The sequence below is a fragment of the Diabrotica virgifera genome, chromosome 2 (assembly GCF_917563875.1).
Source record: "Diabrotica virgifera virgifera chromosome 2, PGI_DIABVI_V3a".
In the NCBI taxonomy this organism is placed as follows: Eukaryota; Metazoa; Arthropoda; class Insecta; order Coleoptera; family Chrysomelidae; genus Diabrotica; species Diabrotica virgifera.
The window spans coordinates 133,589,521-133,600,159 of record NC_065444.1 but is presented as its reverse complement, the minus strand read 5'-3'; the positions used below and the strand labels follow the sequence as shown (position 1 = coordinate 133,600,159).

The following is a 10,639-nucleotide window of genomic DNA, read 5'->3' as shown; positions in this document are numbered from 1 at the left end:
GAACTTTAAACCTAATTAGGGTACCTGACCCAGTAATGGACACTGTACCAGTAATGGACACTAATTTGATAAATTATCAGAAAATAAGGAAAATGTCTGATGTAAACCCCACATCGGGCTAGCTAAATGTTCTCTGCAGTATTGGCCATCATATTTTCAATGATTAAATAGCTAACTTCACTCATCTGTCAAAAATCAGATTAAAAATCAAATGAAGTTTGTGTGAGTCAGCTGATGTAAAGTGTTTATTTAAGGTACTTTTACAATTTACTTGTTTAATTTAAGTTTTAATATTTTTTTGCAAATGGAACAGCCTTAGTTTTAATTGTTATTGATGATATTAACTGTAATTTTCGTCAAATTAGATATTTTTAATTATCTAGTTTGAAATTTAGGGGGGTGACCATTACTAATACACAATAAATCGAGAGGGCTAGTTATGGAAACCGGGGGTGTCCATTTATAAACGGTCAGTTTTTAGTAATGGACACACCTAAAATTTACTACTTACCAGCTACTATGTTTCACAGTTTAATAATTTGTGCAATAATTTTCAGCAAATGCCGAAAACTAAAAAAATTGGCCCTCGCCAGTTTTTTTCATACAGCGAAGACGACTTGAAAAAAGCTATTGAAGCTGTAAGGCTACGGCTCCACGGGCGAGAAATTGACGCTAGCAGTAGCCGTAAAACGAACTTAAGGTTCCGCGGAACGGAATAGGAATAGCCGAACTGTACCGAGTACAGGACTTGTGCGTAGTCGGTTCAGTTCGGCTATTCCTATTCCGTTCAGCGGAACCTTAAGTTCGTTTTACGGCTACTGCTAGCGTCAATTTCTCGCCCGTGGAGCCGTAGCCTAACACAAAATGGAATTAGTAGAAAAGCCGCAGCACGTCAGTTTAATGTTCCTCGAACCACACTGATCCGTAAATTATACTTGCCTGCTACTATTCCTCGGAAAATGGGTCCAGCAACAGTTTTCTGAAGCAGAAGAAAATGTTTTTGAAAACTGGGTACTAGCAATGGCTCGCAAGGGTTTTCCTATTCATAGACAAAACCTTATGTTATCAGTGAAAAAATTTCTTGAGGAAACTGGTCGAGAAACTAAATATTTATTAAATAAAACTCCTGGGCGTTCTTGGTTTCAAGGATTTTTAAAACGTCACCCTAAAATTAAAGAGAGATATCCTGAAGCTGTCAGCAAAGCTCGGGCAGCAGTAACACAAGACCGAATTGAAGCATGGTTTGATGAAATTAAACTTTTTTTAGAGGAAGATAGATATAAAAAACTCTAACAAGAAGTAAAACCACTTCTATGTAAATTGGTATATTTATTAAAACTTAAAAATCCCAATGGATTGAATAAAAATGTCCAATTCAGAACGTTTTCAGACCTATCGGTCCATCATCAGTGAATCTACAATAAAATAAGTAATCCCACTATTAGAATTGAAAGATGGTTGAAATTTTTAAAAGCTAAAAATGTGGTTAGATTACTTACGTGCATACTTGCTAAATAGCCCCAGAACCAAACAATGGTTGAATTTAAAATTCAATTTACATTATTTAAAAATAATATTAAACAGGCTAAACGCCGATGTTACAGGATATTGCCTATGGGAACATGGTGAAACCCTACCAAAACCTCAATCAACCATCTTAGGCCAACTTTGACTATAAAGTGACACTAATGACTAAGGAACTGTTTGAAGTGACATTGACAGTAGAGAAAAAGGTAGTCGATTTTCAATGTTAATTAACCAAAAGGTCATGACCCACAACAAATGATAAAGATTTTAATATCTGAAAAATGTCTAACATTTTAAATCTATTGGTTATTGAAAAGAAATTGTGATATACAAAATTAATTTAGAATATAAGATTATTTATATTGACTGTATACCATAACATTAGATTGATCAAATTGATAGAAAGAAAGTAAGCTGCTGTCAATAAAGATAAAAAGATAAAAATAGATGAAGGTGAGAAAAGAGAAAAATCAATATTAGTTGGAAAGTTATTGTACAAAATGAATAAATTGGTAGGCAATTTAATCTAGTCTATATTGTATTGGTGGTTGTATATGTAAAAGGAAAATATTGTTATTTAAAAATGCAAGTTTTTGTAAATAATGGATTTGAGTTAGGATACAGTCAAATAATTAAAAGTGTGTAATATGTGAATGAAAAAGAATTGTAATTATTATGAGATGGTTTATTTTTTTTATTTTATTTCAAAAGTTTTGAGAGAATTCTTGTGACAAAGTGTTGGTATGGGAAATTAGAGATAAAGTAATGTATGATTATAGCTGTTAAGTCCAGTTGATACAAAAATGAAATTAAAATGAAAATAATATTGAAAGTGTACTGAATAAAATAAAACCAAAGTAAGAAAAAGAATATAGATATAATTTAATTGTAATGATAATGGATCTGAATGTGAGAACTGAAATCAAGTGAATGGATGTTAGTTGGAGAGGTAAAAGTTTTCTTGGAAAAGGTCAAAGACAAAAAGCAGAGGGCTGTGGTGTAAGGTATAAAGACAAGAATTTTAAGGGAAAGAGAGGGATAAAGAAAAGATGAGGTGTGGAATTAAACTGAACGAAGTAATGAAATGAAAAAGAAGTAAAAAGATAGTAGGGTGAATTAATGAGGTGATGGTTAATAGGGTTCAATAGTTAATAATGTTATTCGGGTAAAGGAGTTTGGAAGCAGTGAAGGAAAGAGGAAATTTTGAAAAAGAAGAGAGAGTAAGTTGAAAGAGAAAGAATAGGATAAAAGAGGAAGTTGAAAAAATAGGAATTATGAGAATAATTGGCGGTGAATGGGGACAAAGTTGCGGTTAAGGGATGTTTGTCTATTGACACAGTTGGGACTCTTCTTCATGTCCTTGCCAATCTCCAAATCTTCGTATAAGTCTAAACGGAGTGTATTGTTTTGTTGAATATTGTGTATCAACTGGACACCTTCAGGAATCTTAAGTTCATGTTTATTGACTTTTAAATGGTGTGAAAAGGCAGAAGTGGTATCTCTCTTGCTGTGTTCAGCAGATCGGGTAGAAAGGGATCTGTAAGTTCTGCCGATGTAGGTGGCATCACAATCTGAACAAGAGAGTCTGTATACCCCACTCCGGTTCATATAATGGATAGGATCTTTGGTATTAGTTAAACTTTTGCTGAGAGTGTTATTAACTTTGAAAGATATTTTTATGTTGTCACAAGAATTTGAAATGATATGTTTGACTCTTTCAGATAATTTGGAGTTATTGAATGGTAAGGAGGCATAGATGGGAGTAGTTGTGGATGATGTAGAGAAAGCGGATTGTTGTAGTAATTTGAGTTCTCTTTTTTGTTGAAGTTTAGTGATAATGTCTGGGTCATAACCATTGTTGACTGCAATCTGTTTGATAATATTCAACTCTTTGTTGAATTCAGTTACGGATAAAGGAATAGAGTTTAATCTATGTATAAAACTGCGAAAAGCAGAGAGTTTATATGATAAAGGGTGATTAGAAGTAGAATGGATAACATGATCTGTCTGTGTTGGTTTACGGTAGATACCAAAGTTGAAGTGGTCATGTAGTCTGGTAATAGATAAATCCAGAAAGTTAATGGAGTTAGAAGATTCTAGTTCCATGGTAAAGGTGATATTAGGATGGATTTGATTTATTTTGTGAAGTAAGTTGTGAGCTGAATCAGAGTTACCAGAAATGAGGACTAAAATGTCATCAACATAACGGAACCAGTGTAAGATCTCTGGATTTTTTATGATATAGTTGGATTCTAAGTGATCCATAAAAACATCAGCTAAGAAAGGGGATAAGCAACTACCCATTGCTAAACCGTCAGGTTGTTGATAAAAGTTGTTATTAAAAACAAAGTAATCTTGAGATAGACAAATTTTGAGAATGTTTATAATAGACGAAGTGGTGGTGGAAGTGACAGAATTATTTAAGAGGAGTGAATTAACCAGACTAATCGATTCATTTTTTGGTACTGAAGTAAATAAATTGCTAACATCAAAAGAAAGCATAACAATATTTGGATTAAGATTGACAAGTTGAAGTTTTTCAACTAATTGGCGAGAATTCAAAACAGTAAACTGTGGGGTAAAGTTAATAAAGTTTTTAATGGTGTTAAGAATGAATTTAGATAAAATAGAAACTGGAGTGTTAATGAAGCTGACAACGGGACGAATAGGAATGTCAACTTTGTGTATCTTTGGTAAACCGTATAACCTGGGGGTGAGTGGATTTGATGGAATTTTAGTATATGGTGCTTCAAATTCAGAAAAGAATTCAGTAAATTGCTTTAAGTTGGTTTTCATCTTCGAAACAAAAGATTTAGAGGGATCAACAGGAAGCAAAGTAAAGTTATTGTTGTCTAGGAAAGAGGTGACTTTGTCAATGTATAATTGTTGGTCTAAAATAACAAGGCAGTTACCCTTATCTGCTTTGCTGAAGATGAGGTGGTGGTTTTGGATCTTATTTTTGATAGATTTGAGTGTGGAGAGAATCTCTCTCCACACTCAAATCTATCAAAAATAAGATCCAAAACCACCACCTCATCTTCAGCAAAGCAGATAAGGGTAACTGCCTTGTTATTTTAGACCAACAATTATACATTGACAAAGTCACCTCTTTCCTAGACAACAATAACTTTACTTTGCTTCCTGTTGATCCCTCTAAATCTTTTGTTTCGAAGATGAAAACCAACTTAAAGCAATTTACTGAATTCTTTTCTGAATTTGAAGCACCATATACTAAAATTCCATCAAATCCACTCACCCCCAGGTTATACGGTTTACCAAAGATACACAAAGTTGACATTCCTATTCGTCCCGTTGTCAGCTTCATTAACACTCCAGTTTCTATTTTATCTAAATTCATTCTTAACACCATTAAAAACTTTATTAACTTTACCCCACAGTTTACTGTTTTGAATTCTCGCCAATTAGTTGAAAAACTTCAACTTGTCAATCTTAATCCAAATATTGTTATGCTTTCTTTTGATGTTAGCAATTTATTTACTTCAGTACCAAAAAATGAATCGATTAGTCTGGTTAATTCACTCCTCTTAAATAATTCTGTCACTTCCACCACCACTTCGTCTATTATAAACATTCTCAAAATTTGTCTATCTCAAGATTACTTTGTTTTTAATAACAACTTTTATCAACAACCTGACGGTTTAGCAATGGGTAGTTGCTTATCCCCTTTCTTAGCTGATGTTTTTATGGATCACTTAGAATCCAACTATATCATAAAAAATCCAGAGATCTTACACTGGTTCCGTTATGTTGATGACATTTTAGTCCTCATTTCTGGTAACTCTGATTCAGCTCACAACTTACTTCACAAAATAAATCAAATCCATCCTAATATCACCTTTACCATGGAACTAGAATCTTCTAACTCCATTAACTTTCTGGATTTATCTATTACCAGACTACATGACCACTTCAACTTTGGTATCTACCGTAAACCAACACAGACAGATCATGTTATCCATTCTACTTCTAATCACCCTTTATCATATAAACTCTCTGCTTTTCGCAGTTTTATACATAGATTAAACTCTATTCCTTTATCCGTAACTGAATTCAACAAAGAGTTGAATATTATCAAACAGATTGCAGTCAACAATGGTTATGACCCAGACATTATCACTAAACTTCAACAAAAAAGAGAACTCAAATTACTACAACAATCCGCTTTCTCTACATCATCCACAACTACTCCCATCTATGCCTCCTTACCATTCAATAACTCCAAATTATCTGAAAGAGTCAAACATATCATTTCAAATTCTTGTGACAACATAAAAATATCTTTCAAAGTTAATAACACTCTCAGCAAAAGTTTAACTAATACCAAAGATCCTATCCATTATATGAACCGGAGTGGGGTATACAGACTCTCTTGTTCAGATTGTGATGCCACCTACATCGGCAGAACTTACAGATCCCTTTCTACCCGATCTGCTGAACACAGCAAGAGAGATACCACTTCTGCCTTTTCACACCATTTAAAAGTCAATAAACATGAACTTAAGATTCCTGAAGGTGTCCAGTTGATACACAATATTCAACAAAACAATACACTCCGTTTAGACTTATACGAAGATTTGGAGATTGGCAAGGACATGAAGAAGAGTCCCAACTGTGTCAATAGACAAACATCCCTTAACCGCAACTTTGTCCCCATTCACCGCCAATTATTCTCATAATTCCTATTTTTTCAACTTCCTCTTTTATCCTATTCTTTCTCTTTCAACTTACTCTCTCTTCTTTTTCAAAATTTCCTCTTTCCTTCACTGCTTCCAAACTCCTTTACCCGAATAACATTATTAACTATTGAACCCTATTAACCATCACCTCATTAATTCACCCTACTATCTTTTTACTTCTTTTTCATTTCATTACTTCGTTCAGTTTAATTCCACACCTCATCTTTTCTTTATCCCTCTCTTTCCCTTAAAATTCTTGTCTTTATACCTTACACCACAGCCCTCTGCTTTTTGTCTTTGACCTTTTCCAAGAAAACTTTTACCTCTCCAACTAACATCCATTCACTTGATTTCAGTTCTCACATTCAGATCCATTATCATTACAATTAAATTATATCTATATTCTTTTTCTTACTTTGGTTTTATTTTATTCAGTACACTTTCAATATTATTTTCATTTTAATTTCATTTTTGTATCAACTGGACTTAACAGCTATAATCATACATTACTTTATCTCTAATTTCCCATACCAACACTTTGTCACAAGAATTCTCTCAAAACTTTTGAAATAAAATAAAAAAAAATAAACCATCTCATAATAATTACAATTCTTTTTCATTCACATATTACACACTTTTAATTATTTGACTGTATCCTAACTCAAATCCATTATTTACAAAAACTTGCATTTTTAAATAACAATATTTTCCTTTTACATATACAACCACCAATACAATATAGACTAGATTAAATTGCCTACCAATTTATTCATTTTGTACAATAACTTTCCAACTAATATTGATTTTTCTCTTTTCTCACCTTCATCTATTTTTATCTTTTTATCTTTATTGACAGCAGCTTACTTTCTTTCTATCAATTTGATCAATCTAATGTTATGGTATACAGTCAATATAAATAATCTTATATTCTAAATTAATTTTGTATATCACAATTTCTTTTCAATAACCAATAGATTTAAAATGTTAGACATTTTTCAGATATTAAAATCTTTATCATTTGTTGTGGGTCATGACCTTTTGGTTAATTAACATTGAAAATCGACTACCTTTTTCTCTACTGTCAATGTCACTTCAAACAGTTCCTTAGTCATTAGTGTCACTTTATAGTCAAAGTTGGCCTAAGATGGTTGATTGAGGTTTTGGTAGGGTTTCACCATGTTCCCATAGGCAATATCCTGTAACATCGGCGTTTAGCCTGTTTAATATTATTTTTAAATAATGTAAATTGAATTTTAAATTCAACCATTGTTTGGTTCTGGGGCTATTTAGCAAGTATGCACGTAAGTAATCTAACCACATTTTTAGCTTTTAAAAATTTCAACCATCTTTCAATTCTAATAGTGGGATTACTTATTTTATTGTAGATTCACTGATGATGGACCGATAGGTCTGAAAACGTTCTGAATTGGACATTTTTATTCAATCCATTGGGATTTTTAAGTTTTAATAAATATACCAATTTACATAGAAGTGGTTTTACTTCTTGTTAGAGTTTTTTAACTATATGGTATACAGCCAACCTAGGGAACCTCCCTTTTAGTTGAAGATAGATATGATGAAATATTATTAGATCCAACTCGGGTATTCAATGGAGATGAGGCAGGATTTTGCCTATGTCCGAAGAGTGAAAAAGTTCTAGGCCCTGTAGGCTACAAAGAAGATTTTTATATTAGGGTATCATCGGAAAAAGAGCAGATAGCCGTAATGGCCACTTTTTCAGCAGATGGCAAGTATGTTCCTCCAATGTTGATCTTTCCTTACAAGAGAATCCCAGAAGCTATAGCTAAATCAGTACCCGAAAATTGGGGTCTTGGTAGATCTGATTCAGGGTGGATGACATCCCAAGTATTTTATGAATACATTTCGAACCATTTCCTGTCATATTTAAAATCCAACAATATCCAAAGACCAGTGATTTTATTCGTCGATGGGCATCGATCACATTCAACAAAACATGTTAGACAGCTATGCGATGATAATGGAATTATTTTGGTATCACTTTTTCCCAACACTACCCATATTATGCAACCAGCTGACGTATCTGTTTTTAAACCTCTTAAAGCTGGTTGGTCAGCAGAAGTGAGAAACTGGAAATTTCAAAACTTTCCAAAACATGTGACACGTTCTACTTTTGGTACTATTTTAGAATCTGTTTTTAGTAAATATGCTTCTGAGGAAACAATTAAAAATGGATTTAGAAGAAGTGGGTTGTATCCCTTTAATAAAAATAATGTTGATTACACAAAATGCATACCAAACAGAATAGTTGCTGCACAGATTTCTGATAAAGAAACACCTAAAAAAGCCTTAGATGTACTAGAAAATAAAATTGAAAAAAAAATACCTTACAGAATTTATACAAACATATTCAAAAAGAGAAACCTGGTCTGGAGACATATCTAATTCAAAGCTTTATAGTGTCTGGGCCGAAATTAAAATGGATTATGAAAATGAAAATCCTCAACAGAAAGAAATACACCCCAAAAATATAGGTATTACATAACCAGTCGCTGGACCATCGAGACGTCAATGGGAAACACCTCCCCAAAAAAACATTCGCTACTATGAAGAAAAAGAATCAGAAGGGTTTAAAATTCCAACTCCATTTAAAAAATGTTTAGTATTTCCTCAAACGCCTGATAGAACTTTAACAACACCAAAACAAAAAAAATATTTCTTGCAGTAGTTTCAAGTGGGAAATATCGAGAATTTTACGAGAATGAAGTAAAGAAGAAGAATGGTCAGAAAATAACAAAAAAAAAACAACAAAAAACAAACACAGTCAATGAAGAAAGCAGCTCTAATTCAGATATGGACGTTACTTATCTCGACGAAGATCTTGATCTTAGTGAAAATGAAAACATCATACTAAAGACAAATCAACATGTTATTGTCAAGTACATGGATACACATTATCCAGGTAAATGAAAAATAACTGTAAAATACCTTATAACTTACCTGTTTTTATTTCTTGCTTGTAGGAATAGGGCTGAAACATGATGAATTCGGGGCAGATATCCGAACTATGGTTAGTGCTGGCATAAATTCCTGGAAATGGCCAGTTAAAGAAGACGTATTATATTACTTTATTGAAGACATAGTTTTTAATATAAAAGAACCTGAAGTAAAGAACAATGGGGGTCATTTTAGTGTGCCTGAAGTGGCAAAATATAATGGTGTCCATTACTAAGTCCATAATATGTCCATTACCCACGTTTTGTGACCATTACTAGCTCATGTGCTACCTTTTTTTAAATAAGAGATTTTCTAAAATTTGCTGTCCTTATTTTCAAAAATCCTCATAATATCCAGAAAGTATATAAAATAAGCTTTTAAATTCATTAGTGTCAAATATATTATATGAAGCTGTGCCTCAGTAAAACATTATTAAACTTAAAATTTGCTTAAGAGTGTCCATTACTGGGTCAGTTACCCTATGTATAATTTAAATTAATTGGCAGATATTAAGGTTAGTTAGGCAAAAATTAAAAGGTGGAAATTCGCAGCAAAAGTAGACGTGGTCAATTAATTAAGACGTTTTTGTAAAAAATGTAAGTTAGAAACATAGATATTGAGATTTAAAATATATATTACACATGTTTTTTGGATATTCCCAGTGGAATTGTTTTTTGTTCTACTAATACTTTTATCTACTATTCTACTAAGACACACTACTAATACTTTTATCTCTGAATAAAAATCTGTTGAATAATAATAATTTGTAGACAACTAGCAGTATTATAATAGGGGAGTAAAGTATGCTAAATTTGCAGTCACTAAAATCAAAAAAAGTTAAGTAAAATTTTCCATTTTAGCGGGCGCTTGTCATTTTTTAATTTAATTTTCCATTTCCAACAATCGTTTTTTCGATTATAGCGCCATCTATCCATAAATCGAAAAAAATGTCTCGAATAAAAGTTGCTTATTTTTACGTAAAGAATCCAAATCTGCAATAAAAATATGGGGGTCCCATTTAAGATTTTAAAGTAACCCCCCACTTCGCCCCCGTGGGGGGTCGTGTTTGGTACCATTCGATAGATTTTTGAAAAACATTTTGAAAGTGTATTTTGCAGTTTTTCGATCTGATGTTCATTTTGCGAAATATCGCGGGGTTTGTATTTAAAATTGTAAATTTACCCCCACCCCTCTCCGTGGGGTCATGTTTAGTACCATTCGATAGATTTTTGAAAAATATTGAAGTCGTATTTTTTAGTTTTTTCATCTGACGTTCATTTCGTGAAATATTCGCTTTTCTTCTGTGAAACTTTTTGACTCACCCATTTCCTTACGCTCAAATCGTCAGATTTTTGAAATATACACTCTCTTGCATGTACTTAACTTACCTTATCTTAATCTGACAACTTCCAGTATTTTTAACCATAGATATTTTTTTT

The 10,639-nt window shown here is 32.5% G+C and overlaps 1 protein-coding gene across 2 annotated transcripts in view; it reads right to left on the bottom strand.

Annotated features, from left to right (window-relative positions):
* The window catches only part of LOC114330071 (AP-1 complex subunit sigma-2), a 72,567-nt gene that overhangs the window by 5,816 nt on the left and 56,112 nt on the right, over positions 1-10,639 (bottom strand). The window lies entirely within an intron of this gene.